At 33.9% G+C, this 27,904-nt stretch overlaps 1 protein-coding gene across 3 annotated transcripts in view; it reads left to right on the forward strand.

Annotated features, from left to right (window-relative positions):
- Positions 1–27,904, forward strand: part of LOC149800250 (uncharacterized) — a 343,724-nt gene that overhangs the window by 99,608 nt on the left and 216,212 nt on the right. Inside the window, exon 1 of one of the 3 annotated variants that reach the window (XM_089959833.1) lies at positions 19,834–19,994. The exons of the other annotated variants lie outside the window; for them this stretch is intronic. The gene's annotated coding sequence lies outside the window, so the exon portion shown is untranslated. Of the gene's footprint in view, positions 1–19,833; positions 19,995–27,904 lie in introns of those variants that run through there. 3 annotated transcript variants of the gene reach the window in all.

Below are 27,904 nucleotides of genomic sequence, written 5' to 3' on the forward strand. Positions count from 1 at the left end.
TATGTTCACATGTTGCAAGTAATTATTGTTTTAGCATAAATTATGCAGCATTATGTTCACATGTTGCAAGTAATTATCTTTTTAGCATAAATTACACAGCATTATGTTCACATGTCGCAAGTAATTATCTTTTTAGCATAAATTACACAGCATTATGTTCACATGTTGCAAGTAATTATCTTTTTAGCATAAATTACACAGCATTATGTTCACATGTTGTAAGTAATTATCTTTTTAGCATAAATGACACAGCATTAGGTTCACATGTTGCAAGTAATTATTGTTTTAGCATAAATCACACAGCATTAGGTTAACATGTTGCAAGTAATTATCTTTTTAGCATAAATCAGACAGCATTAGGTTCACATGTTGCAAGTAATTATCTTTTTAGCATAAATTACACAGCATTATGTTCACATGCTGCAAGTAATTATCGTTTTATCATAAATGACATACATTAGGTTCATATGTTGTAAGTAATTATTGTTTTAGCATAAATGACACAGCATTAGGTTCATATGTTGTAAGTAATTATCATTTTAGCATAAATGACACAGCATTAGGTTAACATGTTGCAAGTAATTATCTTTTTAGCATAAATTACACAGCATTAGGTTCACATGTTGCAAGTAATTATCATTTTAGCATAAATCACACAGCATTAGGTTCACATGTTGTAAGTAATAATTCTAGCATAAATGACACAGCATTAGGTTCACATGTTGTAAATAATTATCGTTTTAGCATAAATGACACAGCATTAGGTTCACATGTTGCAAGTAATTATCTTTTTAGCATAAATTACACAGCATTAGGTTCACATGTTGTAAGTAATAATTCCATCATAAATGACACAGCATTAGGTTCACATGTTGTAAGTAATAATTCTAGCATACATTTTACAGGATTTGGTTCATATATAGCATGTAATATTTTTTAGCATAAATTTTCATGCTTTAACTTCATATATATATCAAGTAATTATTTTCTTTTCTACCTGGAATTTGAATACAACTTGATATGTACAGTTACAGGCAAACATAGTAGAGAAAGGGAAGAATTGCAGGCTATGTAAATTGCTTCCTGGGAGGTATGATAGGTGGTTATGCATAACATATTTCTAAAACTTTTATTGAGTTAAGAAAAATGTTTCCTTTGAATCATTATGGTTTAAACAGGAAGGATTCACTGTAACACCTTGTTCATGAAGGCTGGCATTTTATATACACTGTAGCTGATGGAATAAAACAATGTTTATGGTATAGTTGGTTTTAATGGTACTTTTAAGACATTATTGGCTACATCATGCTAAGGAAATGAAAGCTAAATGCTTTCTCAAGGACACTCACAGACATCAGACCCATGTATTGAACCCATAACCCTAATGTTACAAGTATGAGCACTACCCACTGAGCTACCATGGCTCCATAGATTGTATAGTAATCACTCATTTTAATGCTGTCCATGGGTGCAGTAGAGTATATTACCTTAAAAGTTCTCCATAAAATAATATCGAAGTAAAAAAATAATTCTGATTCAACAGATTCAACACACTGGATGAAAATAAGAGGGTACAAAAAACTTTAGTGTAATACTGTTATAAGTCTAATTTTCCATTTTTGTCATTTAAATCAAAGTGATTCTGTAGTTGGATAAATTTATGTTTAAGTGACACATTTATTTTTTCAAACATGGTCTTGGGAATGCAACTAGTCTTACAGCTGATCATCAGCACTTAATAATCGACACTCTGAAGGCTTCATTTCATATCAGATTTTGATCGTATATGGTATGTAAGCTGATATGATCATCAAGACCTCACATGATTTCAGTTATGAGTGATATCCATATTTAATAATAGCAATAATGAAGTGATCTTGAATCTGATTGGCTAAGCTTGTGAACTCTCTTGAGGCCATATTTCTGATTAGATCTTATTCAGGCCTGGTATATAAGCATGTATCTTCAATATCATGGATGGGTTTGATTGTGAGTGACATCTGTCAAGTTGTCTTGCTTCTGCTTGACTGAGATTTCCAACCATAAAGACCATATTTCTGATTAAAATTTTGATTGGACTTGCTAGCCAAACAAGATCTAGGATGAGTTTTGTTATGAGCTAGATCCATGCATATTAACGAGGATCCAGACTGATCAGATGGTGGGAATTGAACCCACAACCTTCTGGTTATCAGTTCAGTGCCTTAACCATTGAGCCAATACAATTGCCTTTGGTGCAGATCTGAATGATTCCAGGATTCTAAGGGCAGACCAAGAAATACATCCAGACTGCACCAACTAACTCCCATTATAATGTCAAGTAAGTGTATATACTTCAAAGGAAGGGCTATAAATAGTTTCTATGTTATCAACCAAGGCTTTGTCCCCAGGGGCAGGGAGAAGTCCAGGGGAGAATGCTGGTTGCATAAATATATTGTTCTCTTTACCCCAAGAAAGTGCTTCCATGTATATTATATGGCCTAGGAAAGAGGATCCTGAGCAACTACTTCAGTATACGTCATATGGAATAGGAAGCAAGATTCTGAGAAAGTGATTCGATATATATTATATGGCCTAGGAACTTAGATCCTAGGAATGCGATTCAGTAAACATTATATGGCATGGAAGGAAGATCCTGAGCAACTGATTCAGTATAGGTTGTATGGCCTAGGAAGGAATATCCTGAGAAAGTGATTCAGTATAAATTATATGGGGTAGGAACTAAGATCCTGAGAATATGATTCAATATATGTTATATAGCTTAGGAACTTAGATCCTAGGAAAGTGATTCAGTATATATTATATGGCCTTGGAAGGAAGATCTGAAGAATGTGTAGTATACATTGTATGGCCTAGGGAGGAAGATCCTGAGAATGTGATTCAGTATACATTATATGGCCTAGGAAGGAAGATCCTAAGAATGTGATTCAATATACATTATATGGCCTAAGACAGAAGATCCTAAGAATGTGATTCAGCATGCGTTATATGGCCTAGGAAGGAAGATCCTAAGAATGTGTGTCAGTATACATTATATGGCCTAGGAAGGAAGATCCTAAGAATGTGATTCAGTATACATTATATGGCCAAAGGAGGAAGATCCTAAGAATGTGATTCAGTATACATTATATGGCCAAGGGAGGAAGATCCTAAGAATGTGATTCAGCATGCATTATATGGCCTAGGAAAGAAGATCCTAAGAATATGATTCAGTATACATTATATGATCTATTCAGAAGATCCTAAGAATGTGATTCAGTATACATTATGTGGCCTAGGAAGGAAGATCCTAAAAATGTGATTCAGTATTTTTTATATGGCCTAGGAAAGAAGATCCTAAGAATTTGATTCAGTATATATTATATGGCCAAGGGAGGAAGATCCTAAGAATGTAATTCAATATATATTATATGACCTTGGAAGAAGATCCTGAGAATGCGTTTCAGTATGCATTACATGGCTTAGAAAGAAGATCCTGAGAATGTGATTTGGTATATATTATATGGCCTAGGGAGGAAGATCCTAAGAATGTGATTCAGTATATATTATATGGCCTAGGGAGGAAGATCCTAAGAATGTGATTCAGTATACATTACATGGCCAAGGAAGAAGATCCTGAGAATGTGATTTGGTATATATTATATGGCCTAGGGAGGAAGATCCTAAGAATGTGATTCAGTATACATTATATGACCTAGGAAGGAAGGTCATGAGAATGTGATTTGGTACATATCATATGGCCTAGGAAGAAGATCCTGAGAATGTGATTCAGTATGGATTACGTGGCCTAGGAAGAAGATCCTGAGAATGTCATTTGGTATATACCATATGGCTAGGGAGGAAGAGCCTAAAAATGTGATTCAGTATACATTATATGATCTATTCAGAAGATCCTAAGAATGTGATTCAGTATACATTATATGACCTAGGAAGAAGATCCTAAGAATGTGATTCAGTATACATTATATGGCCTAGGAAGGAAGATCCTACAAATGTGATTCTAGGGAGGAAGAAACTGAGAATGTGATTCAGCATGTATTATATGGCCTAGGAAGGAAGATCCTAAGAATGTGATTTAGTATACATCATATGGCCTAGGAAGGAAGATCCTGAGAATGTGATTCCGTATACATCACATGGCCTAGGAAGAAATATCCTAAGAATGTGATTTAGTATACATCATATGGCATTGGAAGGAAGAGCCTAAGAATGTGATTCAGTATATATTGTATGGCCTTGGAAGGAAGATTCTAAGAATGTGATTCAGTATATATTTTATGGCCTAGGAAGGAAGATCCTAAGAATGTGATTCAGTATACATCATATGGCATAGGAAGGAAGATCCTAAGAATGTGATTTAGTATACATCATATGGCCTAGGAAGAAGATCCTGAGAATGTGATTCCATATACATCATATGGCCTAGGAAGAAGATCCTGAGAATGTGATTCAGTATGCATTACATGGCCTCAGAAGAAGACCCTGAGAATGTTATTTGGCATATACTATATGGCCTATGAAGGAAGATCCTAAGAATGTGATTCAGTATACATGATATGGCCAAGGAAGGAAGATCCTGAGAATGTGATTCAGTAGGCATTACATGGCCTCAGAAGAAGACCCTGAGAATGTTATTTGGCATATGCTATATGGCCTATGGATGAAGATCCTAAGAATGTGATTCAGTATACATGATATGGCCAAGGAAGGAAGATCTTATGAATGTGATTCAGTATGCATCATATGGCCTAGGAAGGAAGATCCTAAGAATGTGATTTAGTCTACATCATATTTCCTAGATCCTGTGAATGTGATTTGGTATACATCATATGGCCTAGGAAGGAATATCCTAAGAATGTGATTTAGTATATATCATATGGCATTGGAAGGAAGTTCCTAAGAATGTGATTCAGCATACATTATGTGGCCTAGGAAGGAAGATCCTGAGAATGTGGTTCAGTATACATCATATGGCCTAGGAAGGAAGATCCTAAGAATGTGATTTAGTATACATCATATGGCATAGGAAGGAAGAGCCTAAGAATGTGATTCAGTATATATTGTATGGCCTAGGGAGGAAGATCCTATGAATGTGATTCAGTATACATCATATGGCCTAGGAATGAATATCCTAAGAATGTGATTTAGTATACATCATATGGTATAGGAAGAAAGAGCCTAAGAATGTGATTCAGTATATATTGTATGGCCTAGGAAGGAAGATCCTAAGAATGTAATTCAGCATACATTATATGGCTTAGGAAGAATATCCTTAGAATGTTATTCAGTATACATTATATGGCCTAGGAAGGAAGATCCTGAGAATATGATTCAGTATACATTGTATGGCCTAGGAAGAAAGATCCTAAGAAGGTGATTCAGTATGATCCTATGAATGTGATTCAGTATACATCATATGGCCTAGGAAGGAAGATCCTAAGAATCTGATTCAGTATATATTGTATGGCCTAGGGAGGAAGATCCTTAGAATGTGATTCAGCATACATTATATGGCCTAGGAAGGAAGATCCTGAGAATGAGATTCAGTATATATTGTATGGCCTAAGGAGGAAGATCCTAAGAATGTAATTCAGCATACATTATATGGCATAGGAAGGAAGATTCTAAGAATCTGATTCAGTATATATTGTATGGCCTTGGGAGGAAGATCCTAAGAATGTAATTCAGCATACATTATATGGCCTAGGAAGGAAGATCCTTAGAATCTGATTCAGTATGTATTGTATGGCCTAGGGAGGAAGATCCTAAGAATGTAATTCAGTATATATTATATGGCCTAGGAAGAAAATCCTGAGAATGAGATTCAGTATACACATACATTATATGGCCTAGGAAGGAAGATCCTAAGAATGTGATTCAGTATACATTATATGGCATAGGAAGGAAGATCTTATGAATGTGATTCAGTAAACATGATATGGCATAGGAAGGAAGATCCTAAGAATGTGATTCAGTAAACATCATATGGCCTAGGAAGGAAAATCCTAAGAATGTGATTTAGTATACATCATATGGCATAGGAAGGAAGATCCTAAGAATGTGATTCAGTATACATTATATGGCCTAGGAAGAAAATCCTTAGAATGTAATTCAATATATATTATGTGGCCTAGAATGGAAGATCATTGACTTTAACAATAATAGCAGTTGTATTTTCCAAGCTTTGTTTTTCTCTCAACAGTTTCAATAGGTATGTGAATTTGCATTCACAATCTGACATACATCAGCTAGTCTGGTGAGTGATGTCATGCCCTTTTGGAACTGTTGTTTTGTGGATGGTCATGAAACTTGGCAAATTGTGTGGTTAACATCTAAAGATGTGATATCCTCCTACACAGCTGATATGTTGATATGAAGCTTGATACATATATGATTTAAGGACTCATGGTACTAATTCAGTTCCCATAGTAAACCTATGCAAACACCATGATATTACTAATTCAATAACTTAAGTGCAGGCAGTGGTCAATAAAGTGCTTAACTCTGCTGACAATAGTACTGTGATTGGTCAACATGCATGACTATCAATGATAACCATGATATCATGTACTAAATTTTACAGCAATCCACACACAAAAAAACTGCAAGAGTAGCTGCATTCACAAAATTCACTACAGCTAGCTGTTGAGTCACAATGGGCAATAATACATTACATCTAGCTGTAAGTCATAAAGGGCAATAACTCTTACAAAAATCAAGGGAGCATATTATTAGCAAGTTTTTATATTTTCATCCAGAAAATATGGATAAGGAACTTTAAACAAAAATCAATAGATCAACACAGTGTACAGAAAGCCACTTATCATTTTTTATTTGCAGTGTGTGTGATGAATAGACAAACTGAATAATCTTTCATCTGCAGTATATACTTAATTATAAATCCAACTGAAAACCTCACAGACTCAGATCTTCTGTTGAATAATGTGGCAGATTTATGTCAGTCCAGTTTATTAGGAGTAATCAATAGAAGAAAAAAAATACAAACCCTAGTCTGCAAGTACATTATATGATGGCAGATCAAGGCCTGTGTTGGTTGCAGTTCACATTGACTTATAAGCGAATACATACTGTAATATGACTGTTGGTGACTGAATTGTGTGAAGGAAGCTGGTTACACATAACAGTGTTGTACAGATACTTATTTCAATAGGCATTCTTGTACGAGAGAGAGATAGAGAGAGAGAGAGAGAGGGAGAGAGGGGAGGTGGAGTCTATTATGCAAAGTTTCACACTAAAACACTACAAGTACTTCTATTTCTGAAATTCTTTTCCCTTCCAGGAATATATTTTTAAGAGTGATATCAAGTTGAGTGTAAAATTCATCATTTAAATGTGATACTAAGGGATGATATGGCACTGTCTAAATTGTTTTAGGTTCAAGCTTCGTAGCATAAAATGTCAATCAATTTGTGCTTTTACATAAGGGGAAATAACTCTACATTCTGTAAATGATGGTCAGTTACTATATTTCTCTGGAAGGTAAGTGATATAATAATTTTCTGTTTTATTTTGATCATCTTTTGTCATTATCTACACTATAATGAGGTTTTATTTATAAATTCTAATTGTAGTTTTTGTATTATCTCTCTTTTATGTCCAAAATCTGCAGAAGGGAGATAATTTGGATAATTTTATACTTTGAATAACTATACCGATTGTCATTTAAACAAAACAAAATATTAATTATAAATGATGAGAACATGTCCTGAATTCACCCTTTTTTATAAGTTTTATCATCATTTATCAATCTATTATTTTCAAACATTGTCCCTTGGTCAGTCACAGATGGTGCCAGTGTGTCTGGGAAATGAGCTCATTGACATACCAATAATGGTTTTAACAGTGATGAATTGCATGTTGCAAATTACTATTGTACAAGCTACCATATACACCTGCTTATAGGTCAAGTCCAAATGCAAACAACATAGCCCCTGATCTGCCAATGCATAATATGCTCACGGCTTAGGTTCATTGTTGTTTATTCTACTGGTAACTCCTATCAAACTGCATAGACAGAGATCTGCAGGCTCATTATGCGACAACAGATTTGGAAATCTGCAGATTTTTGGAATAGTATCTCAGCTTCTTTAAAGTTAGGATGTCAGATTATAAAGGTAATGTGAGTTAGGGATGGGATGGGATGGGCCATCATCATTTTGCAAGAACAGTACAACAGATACCTTTAAATTGAATTCATTTTGAAATGGACACCTACATGATTGAATAAATTAGAGAATTAGTTTTTCTCCAAGCACAATGTTAATTAAGAGATAATTAGTACATCATGATTTCTTTGTTGATCCTTAAATTTACAAATGACCAATCATTTTACTTTAAGGCCCCTTAAATTTTCAATTGACCAATCATCTTACTTTGAGGCCCCTTAAATTTTCAAATGACCAATCATTTTTCTTTGTGGCCCCTTAAATTTTCAAATGACCCATCATTTTTCTTTGTGGCCCCTTACATTTTCAAATGACTCATCATTTTTCTTTGTGGCCCCTTACATTTTCAAATGACTCATCATTTTTCTTTGTGGCCCCTTAAATTTGCAAATGACCCATCATTTTGTATGGCCCATTAAATGCTCAGATGACCTATTGTTTGTGGGTTGGTGGTTCTTCCCAGGGTTTTCCCTGGTTCATCCTCCACCATTAATACTGGCTGCCATACATAGCCTATCGTGTGCTGAAAAATGGCGTTAAACCCCACAACAACAAAAACAACAACAACGACCTATTGTTTTCTTAATTTGGCATTGCTTTATATAGGAAAGTGAAGCATTGACCATTGCAAGTGTCTGATGGATTTCTGAAATAGGGACGTCCTTGAGGGCTAAATATAATGGCCTGAGAAAAAACAGAGTATGCATACATGCAATTTTCCGTAGTGATCCGACAAGGACACTTCTACAAAAATTAATTTTGGTAACATAGTCAAGTGAGAAGAAGTGGAAATTTCCATGAGGATAGTCAAGAATTTTCACATTGTGGATACATTTTGGAAAAAATTTCTGAGAAAAAAATCACCTGCATGTTTCATTAATGTGACATGTCTGGTGCATAGATGGACACCCATAATCCATTGCATATGCTGTGTTTGGGTATGAAGTTAAACAGGTTTACAGACAATTATGTAAACACTATTCCATCAGTAAACATGTCTAGGTATTTATACAGGTTATCACACAGTTGTATACAGGTTGTTATTACACTGTTGTTACTACATCGTTGATCAGTAGATTTTTCTGATGACTGGTCCATGACACAAGTTTTTTTTTCAAGAAAGTAGCACAGCACTCATTGACTTTTTTTTTAAATCTTCCTTCATCATCATGTCTCATTATTTTCATTTTAGTTTAAGATAAACATTCCATTATATAAAGGCAGGAAATTTTATCTTCTTGAAATCTTGATTCGGTCTTGTTAAAATCAAAGTAAGATCTTTCCATTGTTTTGTTGTATTGTTCCATGCTGAATACAACCCAGTAATTACATCTTTAGCAATAAACTTTGCCATTATGGATACATAGTTGTAATGTAAAACGTAATGTGTTGCTTTTGTTTCACAGCAAGTTGGGGAGGGTATAGGGTTCACATACCAGTGACTTTTTGACAAAAGAAACTTTTTTAAGTAGTTGAATGTTAAACACAGTTTCCAGAATGCATGTTGTTTTTTCTCCTTTGATGTTTATGACATTGGATAAATACTGGATGACATTCTGCTGTTCACCACAAAAGGCAGTATAGATGTGAGTTTATTTTGTGAGTTTTAAACGGCAAATTTAAGACATTATTGGCTATATTTTGCCAAGGAAATGAGAGAACATGCCAAAGCAGCTGATTCAGGCTTACCCGTGCAGGTATCAAACTTGCAACCCTTGGATTATGAATCTAATGCTGTATCAAGCAAGCCACCAGGGATGTGAGTATTCAGAGAGATTGGTTTCACATTGTGTCAGGGAAAAGTTCACATTGTACTACCTTCGTCTAAGACTTAAAATGATCTTCTAAAATAACACTGGCATTGACATCTTTTAATTTGTTCATACTTTTTTAGAATACTGGTAATCAAAGATTTATAAATATTTAATGAACCAATAATTACCAAATCCCATTGACACAAAATTGAAAATAAAACTTTAATTCTTTGTTTACAATACACATATGCCCATGGTTCCTCCATTACACTGCCATACTAAAGTCTAAGTCTGACGGGTAGATCCCAACAAAGGGTATGGACTGCCAAGGCGTAAGTATCATTTGGTTGTCCTTACATCTGAAGGATACACACCTTGTAACTAGCCAGGATTTGTTGAACCACATCGTTATTTTGATGTGACAACATTCGGCTTGCAAAGATTGGTTATAGGTCGGGGATCTTGATAGTTTTCAAGATATAACCCAGGGGGTAAGTTCCTTAGGGAGTAGGGATGGACCCCAGGGTCAGTATCATTTACATGTATAAATTTGACATTTCATGCTATGCAAGTGTAAAGATACATGCAATAATAGGGAAGAGATCTTAGTAATTTCCAAGTTAAGACTAATGAATAATTACTTGTGTATAGTTGCCTTTTTATGCCATGTAAGTGAATATAAGTACAGTACTCCCCAAATTATTGTAGTGTTCATAAGGTCCACATAGTATTTTGCTTTATAGTGTGAACACCTTATAATGAAGGACAAAATAAAATATTACTTGACAAAATGAAAATAGTTATTGACACAAACAAGATAAAATATTACTTCAGTGTGACAAAATGAAAATAGTTATTGACACAAACAGGATAAAATATTATATTAGTATGACAAAATAAAAATAGTTATTGACACAAACAAGATAAAATATTACTTCAGTATGCCAAAATGAAAATAGATATTGACACAAACAAGATAAAATATTACTTCAGTATGACAGAATGAAAATAGTTATTGACACAAACAAGATAAAATATTACTTCACTATGACAAAATGAAAATAGTTATTGACACAAACAAGATAAAATATTACATCAGTATGACAAAATGAAAATAGTTATTGACATAAACAAGATAAAATATTACTTCAGTATTATGACAAAATGAAAATAGTTATTGACATAAACAAGATAAAATATTACTTCAGTATGACAAAATGAAAATAGATATTGACACAAACAAGATAAAATATTACTTCAGTATGACAGAATGAAAATAGTTGTTGACACAAACAAGATAAAATATTACTTCAGTATGACAAAATGAAAATAGTTATTGACACAAACAAGATAAAATATTACTTCAGTATGACAAAATGATAATAGTTATTGACACAGACAACATAAAATATTACTTAAGTATGACAAAATGATAATAGTTATTGACACAACAAGATAAAATATTACTTCAGTATGACAAAATGAAAATATTTATTGACACAAACAAGATAAAATATTACTTCAGTATGACAAAATTAAAATAGTTATTGACACAAACAAGATAATTAATAATTCTTGGGGTACGGAAAGAAGCCAGGAGTGACATTGTCATATGTGTTGACATAAGGATCACACATCACACATGCTGATTCAGTGATGTGTCAGACTGTCCGCTTAGGATGTATTTGACCTTTCTGAACTTTGACAACCATGATCATCAGTGTAAGAAATATTTTTTAATCTATCTTGGAGAATATTTTTTAATCTGTCCAAAATTAGGAAATACAACATTTTACTGTAATCAAAAAAAGAAAATCTTACAGTTGATTTATTTGTCAGAAGACCTTATATGATTGTCTATTCATCTGTTGAATTCATCTGTCCATCTGTCTGTCCATCTGTCTGTCTGTCTGCTGGCAGAAGATTATTATCACTACTCATCCATCCTAGCAATTTGTGGATCATCATGAAACTTCACACACACATTACAGTCTGTTTGGTTCTGGACATATAATATGACCACTACATTGTTCAGCTTGGATGTATTAATATGACCACTACATTGGACGTATAATATGACCACTACATTGTTCAGCTTGGACATATTAATATGACCACTACATTGTTCAGCTTGGACGTATTAATATGACCACTATATTGGACGTATAATATGACCACTACATTGGACAGCTTGGACATATAATATGACCATTGTTCAGCTTGGACATATAATATGACCACTACATTGGACGTATAATATGATCACTACAATGTTCAGCTTGGACGTATAATATGACCACTACATTGTTCAGCTTGGACGTATAATATGATCACTACATTGTTCAGCTTGGACGTATAATATGACCACTACATTGGACGTATAATATGACCACTACATTGTTCAGCTTGGACGTATAATATGACCACTAAATTGGCCAGCTTGGACGTATAATATGACCACTACATTGTTCAGCTTGAAAATCTTAAAATTTTGAGAATCCTCAATGGTGTCATATGAACAAGAGATTTTCACTCAAAGACTTATTATAATGCTGGTCTTAAATGTCATTCTAATATGGTAGCCATCTTGAAAATCTTGTTATTACCTCTCTAGAATGGATGGATGGTCATATCAACGAGTTTTCATAAAAACACTGAATGGATGGTCATATCGACATGAATTTTCGTAAAAACACTGAATGGATGGTCATATCGACATGAGTTTTCGTAAAAACACTGAATGGATGGTCATATCGACATGAGTTTTCGTAAAAACACTGAATGGATGGTCATATCAACATGAGTTTTCGTAAAAACACTGAATGGATGGTCATATCAACATGAGTTTTCATGAAAACACTGAATGGATGGTCATATCAGCATGAATGGATGGTCATATCAACATGAGTTTTCATGAAAACACTGACTGGATGGTCATATCGACATGAGTTTTCGTAAAAACACTGAATGGATGGTCATATCTACATGAGTTTTCATGAAAACACTGAATGGATGGTCATATCACCATGAATGGATGGTCATATCAACATGAGTTTTCATGAAAACACTGAATGGATGGTCATATCACCATGAATGGATGGTCATATCAACATGAGTTTTCATGAAAACACTGAATGGATGGTTATATCGACATGAGTTTTCATGAAAACACTGAATGGATGGTCATATCACCATGAATGGATGGTCATATCACCATGAGTTTTCATAAAAACACTGAATGGATGGTCATATCACCATGAATGGATGGTCATATCAACATGAGTTTTCATAAAAACACTGAATGGATGGCCATATCAACATGAGTTTTCATAAAAACATGAGTTTTCATAAAAACACTGAATGGATGGTCATATCACCATGAATGGATGGTCATATCAACATGAGTTTTCATGAAAACACTGAATGGATGGTCATATCGACATGAGTTTTCATGAAAACACTGAATGGATGGTCATATCACCATGAATGGATGGTCATATCACCATGAGTTTTCATAAAAACACTGAATGGATGGTCATATCACCATGAATGGATGGTCATATCAACATGAGTTTTCATAAAAACACTGAATGGATGGCCATATCAACATGAGTTTTCATAAAAACATGAGTTTTCATGAAAACACTGAATGGATGGTCATATCAACATAAATTTTTGCCCAAAGACTTCTTATGATGAAAATAGTGATAGCCACCATGTTTGCTGTATTTAAAATCATTTTATTGCTGAAGAAGAAATTGTCTTATCTCTGATTCCTGGAAATTCTTTTCAGCCAGTGGTAATAGACTGGTTCCTTCTTGAGATGCTTGTTTTCTCTTGCATTTATGAAAATTATGACCAAGAGCTAGAAGGATGAGATCTTGTCATACAAGTTTTTAGAACATGAAAGATCTCTCCAATATTTGTGATTACTGATGCCAGTCAGTGCTGGTCTGACAATATATGGTCACCTAATTAGATGGAAGTGAATTATTTTGGGAAGGGGGTGATACCAAAGTCATAATTCATCTAGGGTGCCATTAGAACCTTTGGCTTGCCTCTGATGTCTATTTGTTTGTGCAGAATAAAGTGAATTGACTGCTTTGTCTAGCCAGATGATGCAGGTGACATTTCAGTAAAATTAATACAAGATATATTGTAAATAAAAGTAAGTACAAAATTGTAGCCAGTAGGTTGGGATGCTATGTTTATGAACATAGTTTTTGCCAAAAATGGTGTCATAAAGTATTAAACATCAGTCATTAAAATGTTATGTCACTAACATGTATAATTGACCACAACTCTGGATAAAAATTTATTAAATTGGATATTTTATTACCAGGCTTGGAACAAATTGTTTCTTCAAACTCAATGGGTGTATTTTATGACTACTGCATCTGATGAAGTAGAAACAATGACAATTTTGGACATTTTTCTTAAAGTTGTTTTGCGTAAGTTTGAATACAATTTCAAATTTCTTTGTGTAATTTTAGTCAAATTGTAAAATACTTCATTATCTACTTACCTAGATCTCTGATGCAGAGTATGTGTGAAAATTTAAGGATGCAGGTATAAAAGACCCTGAGGCTTTATGACTGTTACAATATAACGGTCTAATGTGTGGTTAATCCACACTGGTTCCATCATTTAAAAGACCTTGAGGCTTTATGACTGTTACAATATAACGGTCTAATATGTGGTTAATCCACACTGGTTCCATCATGTAAAAGACCTTGAGGCTTTATGACTATTACAATATAACGGTCTAATGTGCGGTTAATCCACACTGGTCCCTTCATGTAAAAGACCCTGAGGCTTTATGACTGTTACAATATAACGGTCTAATGTGTGGTTAATCCACACTGGTCCCTTCATGTAAAAGACCTTGAGGCTTTATGACTGTTACAATATAACGGTCTAATGTGTGGTTAATCCACAATGGTTCCGTCATGTAAAAGACCTTGAGGCTTTATGACTATTACAATATAACGGTCTAATGTGTGGTTAATCCACACTGGTCCCTTCATGTAAAAGACCCTGAGGCTTTATGACTGTTACAATATAACGGTCTAATGTGTGGTTAATCCACACTGGTCCCTTCATGTAAAAGACCTTGAGGCTTTATGACTGTTACAATATAATGGTCTAATGTGCGGTTAATCCACACTGGTCCCTTCTTGTAAAAGACCTTGAGGCTTTATGACTGTTACAATATAATGGTCTAATGTGTGGTTAATCCACACTGGTCCCTTCATGTAAAAGACCTTGAGAATTCTGGATTGGAAATTATACTTATGCATCTGTGCATAGTCTTAACAATCATACTTTAGTGAGAATTAACTCTTACTTGTATCACATGGATAGTGTCCTTAAAGAGTTTTCTCCCTTGTACCAAGGGCTTAATAAGGAATTGAAATTCTGCAATTTAAGGTGTTATATTTTATTTATAAATTAAACTTTGCAAATGGTTCTACTGCTGGGTCACAGTTTAGTCACATAGTATTAATACTAGCGTAAAGTAGAGTGACACGAGTGTTGCTTTATGTTGGAGAGATATCCAAAAATCTTGGATCTTCTTTACAAATAACGTTATGTTTGCTTTAGCATTTAAAATCAAAGTGTTAGCTTGTTGGTTAAATACATTTAAACAATATAAAGCAGATTTTAAAAGTTGATTGCTCTAGGATTGTATTCAGTCATCAAATATTTACTGTGATATTTACTCTGTCATTAATTCAATTAAAATTAAACAGGGAATGAAACAATGATTGGTTGTTAACAAGAATGTACTCAGAATACTCTCAGATATAATACATTAATGTCAGTACACAGGATATTTTGACTTTGTGACCTGATTGTACTTCTTAATTAACATGGAGCTGCATTGGACATTGTAATTCCAGGGTTGTGTGTTTGAAACCCACCCAGGCCTGCCTGGGTTGGCTGTCTCATTGTGTTCATGTGAAAGGCACTTAGCACCAATTTTTTTTCATGAAAATGTGAGTAATGTGTTCATTGTTCTGTTTAAACTAATATGAAGCAAAATATTTTAATTAACTGTTTCTATGACATTCACTGAAATCCATAATTACTTGAAATGTGTGATACAGAGTGTGAAAAATCTGCAAGATTTAGGAATAAGAAAATACTGTTATGATTCGCTATGATTTTTTTTTTTAAGAAATAAAATACTGGAAAGGAAATGCAAGAAAATACAAACAATTTTTAAAGTTAAGGTATTGTTTATACAAAGGTCAGGATGATTTGATAACCAAACACTCCCAGAAAGATAAGGTTCATAAGTTCCCATATTCTGTGTTAAAAGTTCCTTGACAGAAGCCTGACAGTGTGTCCTTGTTTATGTCTGTACATTCACAGTGTTCAAAGTTAATTAGTGATGTTCTTGTCTATGTCTGTACATTCACAGTGTTCAAAGTTAATTAATGATGTTCTTGTCTATGCCTGTACATTCACAGTGATAAAAGTTAATTAGTGATGTTCTTGTCTATGCCTGTACATTCACAGTGTTCAAAGTTAATTAGTGATGTTCTTGTCTATGCCTGTACATTCACAGTGATAAAAGTTAATTAGTGATGTTCTTGTCTATGCCTGTACATTCACAGTGTTCAAAGTTAATTAGTGATGTTCTTGTCTATGTCTGTACATTCACAGTGTTCAAAGTTAATTAGTGATGTTCTTGTCTATGCCTGTACATTCACAGTGATAAAAGTTAATTAGTGATGTTCTTGTCTATGCCTGTACATTCACAGTGTTCAAAGTTAATTAGTGATGTTCTTGTCTATGCCTGTACATTCACAGTGATAAAAGTTAATTAGTAATGTTCAATGTTGTTAATTTCTAGCTACCATATCTACTTGCTTATAAGTTGAGTCAAACTGCAAATAACAGTGATCCTGATCTGCCATAACATAATGCACTTGCAGATCAGGGTATTTGTTATTAGTTCTTTTGATTACTCCTAACAAACTGCACAGATCGAGAACTACTGGTGCATTATGCAATGGCAGATCTAGGTTTGTGCAGTTTGCAATTGGACTTGACTTTTGGGCAAGTATCGATGGTAAATAAAAATTTGACTGGACAACAAGGGAGCACCAGTAGATCTGGATCTATGCAGTTTGTTAGGAAGAATCATTTGAACAAACAGCACATATCCTGGTTTGCAAACACTATGCAATAGCAGGTCAGGGTATAGTTTGTTAGGAAGAATCATTTGAACAAACAGTACATACCCTGGTTTGCAAACACTATGCAATAGCAGGTCAGGGTATAGTTTGTTAGGAAGAATCATTTGAACAAACAGTACATACCCTGGTTTGCAAACACTATGCAATAGCAGGTCAGGGTATAGTTTGTTATTAAGAATCATTTGAACAAACAGTACATACCCTAGTTTGCAAACACTATGCAATAGCAGGTCAGGGTATAGTTTGTTATTAAGAATCATTTGAACAAACAGTACATACCCTGGTTTGCAAACACTATGCAATAGCAGGTCAGGGTATAGTTTGTTATTAAGAATCATTTGAACAAACAGTACAGACCCTGGTTTGCAAACACTATGCGATAGCAGGTCAGGGTATAGTTTGTTTGAAGTTGGACCTGTTAGTTGTTTACAGAATTTAAAAATAAATCATTGATTCTGGTCAGCTATGCAATGAACTTGATTTTGGACATGGTCAGCTACAACATAGAATTTTACATAAGCCATAGTATTCAATGAATGAACAAACCTTACAAGCGATGAAAATTAAATATACATAACACATCTAACAGGTGGGTTATAAGGTTGTGTACTCAAGATATGTTTGCAGTATGACATGCTAACAGGTGTGTTATAAAGCTGTTTACTCAGGTGAGTTTGCAAAATATTAGAAAAAAATGATATGGATCTCTAATGAGACTTTGCTCTATGATAATACAGTATATAGAATTTACATATAAACATATGAATAAGATATCATTGTTAATACATTAATTAATTTTTTCATTTCATAAATTCATAAGCCTCAGTAATAAAAAATAAATTAATGTTAGTCAAATTTGTGGTATGAAACTGATATTTCACTAGCATAATATTTTACATCTCATATATTTGAAAAAATTACAGTTTTATTAGTCACATTTTTTATCACAAAAATAACAACAATAACACTAACAATACCACTACTTCTACTACTGCTACCGCTGTTACTACTTATAATAACGAGCAATACTGGGGCCCCAGGTGGCCAAGTGGTACAACACACACACCTTTACTGATCACTGCCATCTCACCGCTGTCCACTTAGGTTCGAGTCTCGAGCTTGGCCAATGTGGGTGTGGGAGAAAGCTTGCCAGTAACTTCCCGTGGGTCCATGATTATCCTGGGTTATACCTTCACTGGCTGCCATGTCTAGCCCGTCATGTGGTGAAAAATGGCGTTAAACACAAAATAGCAAGAACAACAATACAACTGCTACCACTGATACAAAAAACAGGAATATACCTGTGATATACCAGAGATGGAGGAAAAATCTTGTTCAATTTTGGTTTGAATCAGTTTTAGATTTTCTCATGGAATAATAGATTGGGGTATTTCATGTTTTTAAATTATTTTGTTTATGATTAATTGATTGCTTTGTGATGCAAATATTGATGTCAGAAACAGAAAAAGAACTAAAAGACCATTCCATTCATACTAAAAGACCATTCCATTCATACTTAAAGACCATTCCATTCATACTAAAAGACCATTCCATTCATACTAAAAGACCATTCCATTCATACTTAAAGACCATTCCATTCATACTAAAAGACCATTCCATTTATACTAAAAGACCATTCCATTCATACTAAAAGACCATTCCATTCATACTAAAAGACTAAAAGACCATTCCATTCACACTAAAAGACCATTCCATTCATACTAAAAGACCATTCCATTTATACTAAAAGACCATTCCATTCATACTAAAAGACCATTCCATTCATTCAGTGGTATTTTAAAAATAAATCTGTTGATGTATTAAACTTAGGGATCATTCTGAATAATCAGCAAGTTTTATTAACATTTGTGGTAAATATGAACCCACAGAAGAACAGTTTGTTCCCATTTTGTGTCCTTGCAAAAGTGAACCCATGGGACAGTTTGTCCCCATTTTGTGTCCTTGCAAAAGTGAACCCATGGGACAGTTTATTCCCATTTTGCTTCAGTGCTTGTCGATAATCTCAGAAAAAAAATAAGATCATACAAATTGTATTTAAGTCAAATATAAGTTTTTTAGTTATGTCTCACACAGCCTGGTTTGCCAAGGCTTACAATCTGCTTTTGTCAAGAGTCACTGTCTGTTTTGTCAAGTTTTAGAGTCTTTTTGTCAAGTCTGAGTCTCAGCCTGGAAATTAAAAAGAAACAAGTTTTCAAAAATTAACATGCATGTGATATCATGGAATTTCAGTATTGCATACCAATAAGTTTTCATTGCAATTTATAATCAAATCATATAACAATTAGTCAAAGATCTCCTTTCTTAATTAATCAAAGAAAGCCCCTTTCCTAAAAAAAAAAAAAAAATGGTTTGTTTCAAAATCTGCCTTACATTTAGTATTGATTATTGTGAGTAATTCAAAACTTAAATGGAGGCATTTGCCCATAAAAATTTATATTGTATATTTATTGTGACATAATTAACACGTATTCTTGCGTTATTAGGTATTGTGTCGTTCAAAGGAAAACCGTTTGAACTCTCACTGAGTGCTAACAATGATATATATCACCAGGTAGGAAATTTTGACCCACAGTGACCTCTGTTACAGGTGAGTGCTTATGGCATGTGCACATATTTTGATGACATCACACACATACACTGTTCTGAGCATGCCTATCAAGGTATACACATTCAGTTGCGTACGGTCAGTGTGATTTGTAATCCTGTGGAAAATACATCTCTTGCACCCCATGCTGGATAGAATTATACCTGTTATAGCAACAGGTGAAAATTTGTTCAGTTACATATTGGAACCTGTATTAAATACAGCCGGAAATTCTGTACAGGTAAGTGATCATCCATACATGTATAATTTTAACCGGTACTTCTGACGCTGCATGTGTCGGTCCATATTTCCTGTTCATGTATACGGTCAGTAGGCATTTGGATAATTTGTTTCTCACCTCTGTTATGTGAAAGTAACACAATGTAAGAAAAATCACGTCATTTGAGTTAAAAGGGGATTCACCTGATATTTTTAGTGGGATCAAGTTCAATCGTGCCCATATGTACGTGTGTCATCTGATAGGGTATAACAGTCTGTCATGTATAAAACGTTTTTTTCCAGCATTCGAATTCCTTTGTTTTGCGAACACTTTAAGTGGGATAGTATTGTCATGTGTGTAAGGGATAGCACTGATCTAAGCAGTATCTGAAAATAACTTGTTTAGAACTGATTTAATCATTTGTCACTGACTGTAATAATACCTCTTCTTTTAAAACCAGTCATTTTTTTAAAGCCCCACTTGATCTGATCAAGTTTTTTCCGAATCACACAAAAAAGGTACATAGATAAACATTATTAGATTGTTATTAAATTATAAGTTGTTGCCTGAAAAAAAAACCAACTTTTTTTCTTTTGAAAGTATTGTGGTATAAATATAAAGTTTTACAGGTCATAAGAGGTGAAGTCATCACGATTTGTTTTATTCATTTGTTGTGCAAAATTCATTACAGGATTTTTTAAATGAAAGCACAGGAACATATTTTTTTAATGAAATCACAAGGACATATTTTTTTAATGAAATCAGAGGGACATATTTTTTTAATGAAATCACAGGGACATATTTTTTTAATGAAATCACAGGGACATATTTTTTAATGAAATCACAGGGACATATTTTTTTAATGAAATCACAGGGACATATTTTTTAATGAAAGCACAGGGACATATTTCTCCAAAAATGGTCAGTCCATTATAAAGGGACATATTTCTCCAAAAATGGTCAGTCCATTATAAAGAAAAGATGGACCAACATTTTAAAAAGGAGAGTTTACAACTAGGAGTGACCATGGAAGCAGGGACTGTCACTAAAGAGAGCTATGTTGTTTGTGTATAAGTGTGAAAATTATACAGAGAGCTATGTTGTGTGTGTATTAGTGCGAAGAATTATACAGAGAGCTATGTTGTATGTGTATTAGTGTGAAAATTTTACAGAGAGCTATGGTGTGTGTGTATTAGTGTGAAAATTTTACAGAGAGCTATGGTGTTTGTGTGTATTAGTGTGGAAATTATACAGAGAGCTATGTTGTGTGTGTATTAATGTGAAAATTATACAGAGCTATGTTGTGTGTATTAATGTGAAAATTATACAGAGCTATGTTGTGTGTATTAGTGTGAAAATTATACAGAGCTATGTTGTGTATATTAGTGTGAAAATTATACAGAGAGCTATGTTGTGTATGTATTAGTGTGAAAATTATAATAATAGCATATCAACCCTTCCTGCACTCATTGTCTCAGTTTAGTAAAAAGAATATGCAATTTCTGCAGCCAGTAATAAAGGCACAGTCCATCTCTAATTCGCTGCCAATGAGGGCGAACAGAAAACTTGCAGGTTCTTAAATAATTTTTCGCTGTTAATTTTGCCCTTTAATGACCTCCCATACAACTGTCTTATTTTTGTTGTTGAGACAAACACTTTGTGCACAGAATTTCTAGGTCACCACCTTTAATGAATGTACCTACATGTATGGCTGTTGATTATGGCTTTAATAATTTCACTTAACTTCAACCACCGAAATTCTGCTGCATTATTCTTTGGGTTCATGCTCCACAGGTTATGTTTGCAAGCTTTACTGTTGCTGCTGTTTCACAGTGCTTGTTTTCTGGTTAAAGAAAAGCATGCCAAACTCTGTCTCGATTGGATATGTCACTAGCCCTTTATTAGGCCGTTTCACAACTTCCTATATCACTTGGCTTAACAAGATAACTTGGTTAAGGTTAGATTTAATAATAGAAGTAAATATTGTATTGACTGAAAATACTTAAAAATTTCAACACAGTTACACAGTGGATTGCGTGGTAATTATTTTACCTGAAAATACTGCCACTCATACAATTTTTTTTATGTCTTTGTCTAGTATTTTTGTAGTAGTAGACAATTGGTCCCAAATTATATTGCCTTTTTGGAAACAAAACCAAAACACAAGGGTGATTGATGCAAGCTAGATGTTGAAAAAAGCAATAATCTGAAGGGGAAAAATCATCCAGAATGACAAAATTACCTCAGATTAGCCACATGACCCAGTCTGTCATAGGACTGTTTATCATTCTATATAAAACTTTTTTTATTAATGTCAGTAAATGTGTGCCACTGTGTTCAACGCAACCTTTGTTTTAAATTACGTTTTCAGTAACTTTCTATAAAATTTGTTCTCATTTTGTCACTAATATACCTATAAAATGTGGGAGGCATAAATGTACATGATAATATACTTATTTGGTTAGATAAAGAGAAATGAGCTGGAAGAAAATGGTACATTGTCACAGCAGACTGACACCATATCGTCTTGATAATCAGACATTATTGTCAATGTTTTGTTACACTCTGATAGAAATTCTTCAGGGATTTTAATTTTTATAAAATTAAGGTATATAATGATAATACAGATCAATAAAATAAACTTGGGAACTCATACCGATATTGTTTGCATTGTCTACAAAAGGCATTTAAGAAACCGGCAAAATCTTGCTGTAAATTATTTTGCTTGACAATTATAATGAAAGCTTTCCTTCTATATCAGTGAGATGGTGCCCACATACCTGTACATAATTTGTATGAAAGCTATTTCTCTTGCGCAGTTGCATTCAGAATTGAGTAAGCACACATATTTTTTATGTCAGGTGTTTTGGTTTTCTGTCTCTGAATATTTGTAGGTAGATTATGGGTTGACACAAGCATTAGAATGAGGTAAAAAGATTAATCAAGGGTTGAATTTGAATTTCATCTCCTGTATTGATAGTCTGGAAAGAGAGTTTAATCCAGTTAATTAGACGTAAATTTATATCTTATAAACATTTGATAAAACTCTGTTTTCAGGTGAACATGTTAAAATCTGAGTTGTTTTTGATTAGCCTAATTACTTGGAAGTTCCTTTGGCCCTTCCAGATTCTTTTATCTTTCTGCAAACTGAGAGGGCCAGAAAATCTTAGGTAACAAAATCTGAAGAATTTTACATCTTTAATTGATCTTTTTGTTCTTGAAGTTTGGTTATTTTGTTTCAACTAATTCTAGTACTATGTGTGAGGGTGCAAATGAATATTAGTTTAAATGTACATTCAAAATAAAATCACTCATTGTTTCCTTGCTGAGGCTGTCAGATTTTCAGAACTGAGGCACAATGGTTAAGTTTACTATCACCATTGTTTTAACTTAGTACAAAAAGTGTAACGTCATTCTTACTGAAAAAACAACTTATTCTTGAACTACTCATCTTTATTTGTAAAGAAAGCTCCAAAACATCATGCAAGTGTTTTTGATTTGTCAAAGAAAGCTCCAAAACATCATGCAAGTGTTTTTGATTTGTCAAAGAAAGCTCCAAAACATCATGCAAGTGTTTTTGATTTGTCAAAGAAAGCTCCAAAACATCATGCAAGTGTTTTTGATTTGTCAAAGAAAGCTCCAAAACATCATGCAAGTGTTTTTGATTTGTCAATGAAAGCTCCAAAACATCATGCAAGTGTTTTTGATTTGTCAATGAAAGCTCCAAAACATCATGCAAGTGTTTTTGATTTGTCAATGAAAGCTCCAAAACATCATGCAAGTGTTTTTGATTTGTCAAAGAAAGCTCCAAAACATCATGCAAGTGTTTTTGATTTGTCAAAGAAAGCTCCAAAACATCATGCAAGTGTTTTTGATTTGTCAATGAAAGCTCCAAAACATCATGCAAGTGTTTTTGATTTGTCAAAGAAAGCTCCAAAACATCATGCAAGTGTTTTTGATTTGTCAATGAAAGCTCCAAAACATCATGCAAGTGTTTTTGATTTGTCAAAGAAAGCTCCAAAACATCATGCAAGTGTTTTTGATTTGTCAATGAAAGCTCCAAAACATCATGCAAGTGTTTTTGATTTGTCAAAGAAAGCTCCAAAACATCATGCAAGTGTTTTTGATTTGTCAATGAAAGCTCCAAAACATCATGCAAGTGTTTTTGATTTGTCAAAGAAAGCTCCAAAACATCATGCAAGTGTTTTTGATTTGTCAATGAAAGCTCCAAAACATCATGCAAGTGTTTTTGATTTGTCAAAGAAAGCTCCAAAACATCATGCAAGTGTTTTTGATTTGTCAATGAAAGCTCCAAAACATCATGCAAGTGTTTTTGATTTGTGAAAGAAAGCTCCAAAACATCATGCAAGTGTTTTTGATTTGTCAATGAAAGCTCCAAAACATCATGCAAGTGTTTTTGATTTGTCAAAGAAAGCTCCAAAACATCATGCAAGTGTTTTTGATTTGTCAAAGAAAGCTCCAAAACATCATGCAAGTGTTTTTGATTTGTCAATGAAAGCTCCAAAACATCATGCAAGTGTTTTTGATTTGTCAAAGAAAGCTCCAAAACATCATGCAAGTGTTTTTGATTTGTCAAAGAAAGCTCCAAAACATCATGCAAGTGTTTTTGATTTGTCAATGAAAGCTCCAAAACATCATGCAAGTGTTTTTGATTTGTGAAAGAAAGCTCCAAAACATCATGCAAGTGTTTTTGATTTGTCAATGAAAGCTCCAAAACATCATGCAAGTGTTTTTGATTTGTCAAAGAAAGCTCCAAAACATCATGCAAGTGTTTTTGATTTGTCAAAGAAAGCTCCAAAACATCATGCAAGTGTTTTTGATTTGTCAGTGAAAGCTCCAAAACATCATGCAAGTGTTTTTGATTTGTCAATGAAAGCTCCAAAACATCATGCAAGTGTTTTTGATTTGTCAATGAAAGCTCCAAAACATCATGCAAGTGTTTTTGATTTGTCAAAGAAAGCTCCAAAACATCATGCAAGTGTTTTTGATTTGTCAAAGAAAGCTCCAAAACATCATGCAAGTGTTTTTGATTTGTCAAAGAAAGCTCCAAAACATCATGCAAGTGTTTTTGATTTGTCAAAGAAAGCTCCAAAACATCATGCAAGTGTTTTTGATTTGTCAAAGAAAGCTCCAAAACATCATGCAAGTGTTCTTTAATTAGAAGCGAGGACATGATGCAACCTGGTTTATCAAGTCGACTTAACAGCCGATATTGAATGCGTTTCATTCCATAGTAAGGATACTTTTTCTAGACAACGTTTTCAGGAGAAATGATTATTTTGATATGCACACACATTATCTGAGCAACAGGAAGATGTTTACAGTTTTGGTTTTAAAGAAGCGTAAGTCATGATATTGTGGAATAGCCCACTCGCCTGCCAGAAGTGGTAAAATCAAAGTGGTGGCTTCTAATTGTCCTGAGATTCTGGGTACAAGTTAATTACACCCAGGCTACTAATCTCAGTATAAACTTCAAGACTAGCATTCCGGTTGCCTTGAGGCTTTGTGCAAGGTTGGTTAGACCCTAGTTCCAAATGTAGTTCTTGAGAAGAACAGTTATGTCGTGAGAAACATGAATCAAGGATGGACACAAAGTTGGGATGGTCTCATCTGTGTGCTAAAATGGGCATTACTTAAAACCAGTTGAACTCTCATGCTGCAGTTTTTCTTCACATGTGGAACAAAACGTTGTACAGCTCCACGGAATAGTAAGAAGCTGGATGTCAGTACAGGACTAACATTCATTTAATGGCAGTAATACTTGATAACCGATCGCTATATAGTATCCTACCCTTTTTTCGTGACGCTAAACCCTATCAGTATTAAGGCGGATATCAATATGGGAGTGAGATATAATTTTCTGTGACACATTGAAATAGTTTTTACTTGAAATTGCAATGTAATGGTAAATTTCTATAGATTTCTTATCAATGTGTAGATTTAAGAATATAGATCAATCGCTTGTGGCATATGTATCTTGTATTATACTTGTTTAAAGATCATGCCAACTTAAATTGGATTGATAAATAAGACAGGCAGTATTATATCAATAATCAGTTTTGAAGAAAGAAATTATTTTGTGTCATGAAATATTGAGAATGTATTGATTGACATGTCAATATTTATCAGCTAATAGGGAGCCCAAAGGCTTACCTTTTTGACCAGGTGTGAAAGTAGCACCTGTAAAGGAATTTCTACCCAAATCCATACACACTTGGGTAGGTGAAAATGTTGTATATAAATCTGAATTGTACAAATCACGTCTTGGATATTTTTTCCCAAATTTTCAAAGACATTTGGTGTTAGACGTAGCAATAAATTTGTTTGATTGTGCAATTGGACTGGTGTGATTTCCTTTGTGAAGTTGTAAATTTGAGCTAATTAAAAAATTATGTTTCTGATGTACTTAAATACTCATTTATAAATTGGATTCATCAATATGAAATTGCATTGACCTGGATCTGCCACTGTGTAATGTACAGAGAGCTCCGGGTCCAAGGGTGTCTGTGATTTTTGGACTTATAATTGAGTATTTATAGTTTGGTTTATTTTATGGGTTTAATGCCATTTTTTGGCATGTGATAGATCTTTACGAAAACCCTGGGAAATACTACCGACCCAAGGGAAGCGACTGGCAATGTCATTACATACCCATGTTAGCTGTGCTAAGACTTGAACTCATTTGGACTGACATCTGACATGTCCGTCATCCTAATTTATTTGTATCCAAGACCATCTTATATCAGTACCAAACAAAAATGTCATGCACCATGAATAGAAAAATGATTCTACCTTGCACAAATGGCCATATTTCTTTCGTAAACAATGTAAAATTCTGGGCAGGTAATATAAATTTTTGGACAAAATTTGAACTTGTTCTGGGCAATCAGATGATTTTACCTGCCATGTAGGTCAAGGTCAGATTGTGACCCTGTCATGTACACTATTTCTGTATCCAGGTGTATTTTAAATGTCAAATTAAAAATAAATCATTTCGGTTGCTGTTGAGGCAGCCGATGTAGATCAAGGGTTTTTGGAATACATGTATGGTGTATATAAAACATGGTGGGTTGTCAAGGTGGGTCATTGTGGTTGTTCTTTACTTTTTGTTCCTTTAGTGTAAGTGTTCTTTAGAATTGTTTTTGCTCTGTTTGGGATATCAGCTTTTCATATGTGAATGTTCCTTTGTATTGGGATTTTATTTTCTGATGATTGATAGTTTGTGAAATTGTCCATAATTCTCTAGTGCAAGATCACACAGCTAATGTGCCATTAATTGCGACAATACATTTTATAAACAAATATATTGTGAAGGTTTTCCAGAAGTCAGTTACTTGTGCCCAAGGAAGTTCTTTTCTTAATTTATAACTCCTATCCACACCAAGTACTATAATGTCCCATCTCCCAGCTTTTCATGGCCCAAGGCTATACCACACTGTCATCTGGTTGCATTGTCGGCCACTGGTGGTGCCACACAGTCACTGATCATATCATATAACATTATGTAACATGAATTTCTTTTTGATTGCACTGATGCATATTTGGGTAAATAGGAAACCCAATGCCATTTCTGACATGAAATATAAGTGTCACTTGGATTTAATGGACATTTATTTTTAAAAACAATTTATAAAGACAGGCTGATGTAATGAGCAAATAACTTAAAGCAAAAACATTCATTAGCAATATCTGATTTTGTGTGTCGGCTTATGGTTAAGTGGGTTACTAAATTTGTGCATCCATACAAAATGACCATGATTCGGAATCAGTTGTTTCTAGTGTAATACTGAATTTCTGAAAGGATGATGTGCGATTATTGTAGCTTGTCACAAAATTCACAACTGATAAATAATTCATAAAGTGTGTTGTTGTTTTTTGGGGTTTATCACCATTTGTTGGCTTGTTGTTTG

Source organism: Sinohyriopsis cumingii, chromosome 5 (assembly GCF_028554795.1).
Source record: "Sinohyriopsis cumingii isolate HCF-2022 chromosome 5, ASM2855479v2, whole genome shotgun sequence".
NCBI lineage: Eukaryota > Metazoa > Mollusca > Bivalvia > Unionida > Unionidae > Sinohyriopsis > Sinohyriopsis cumingii.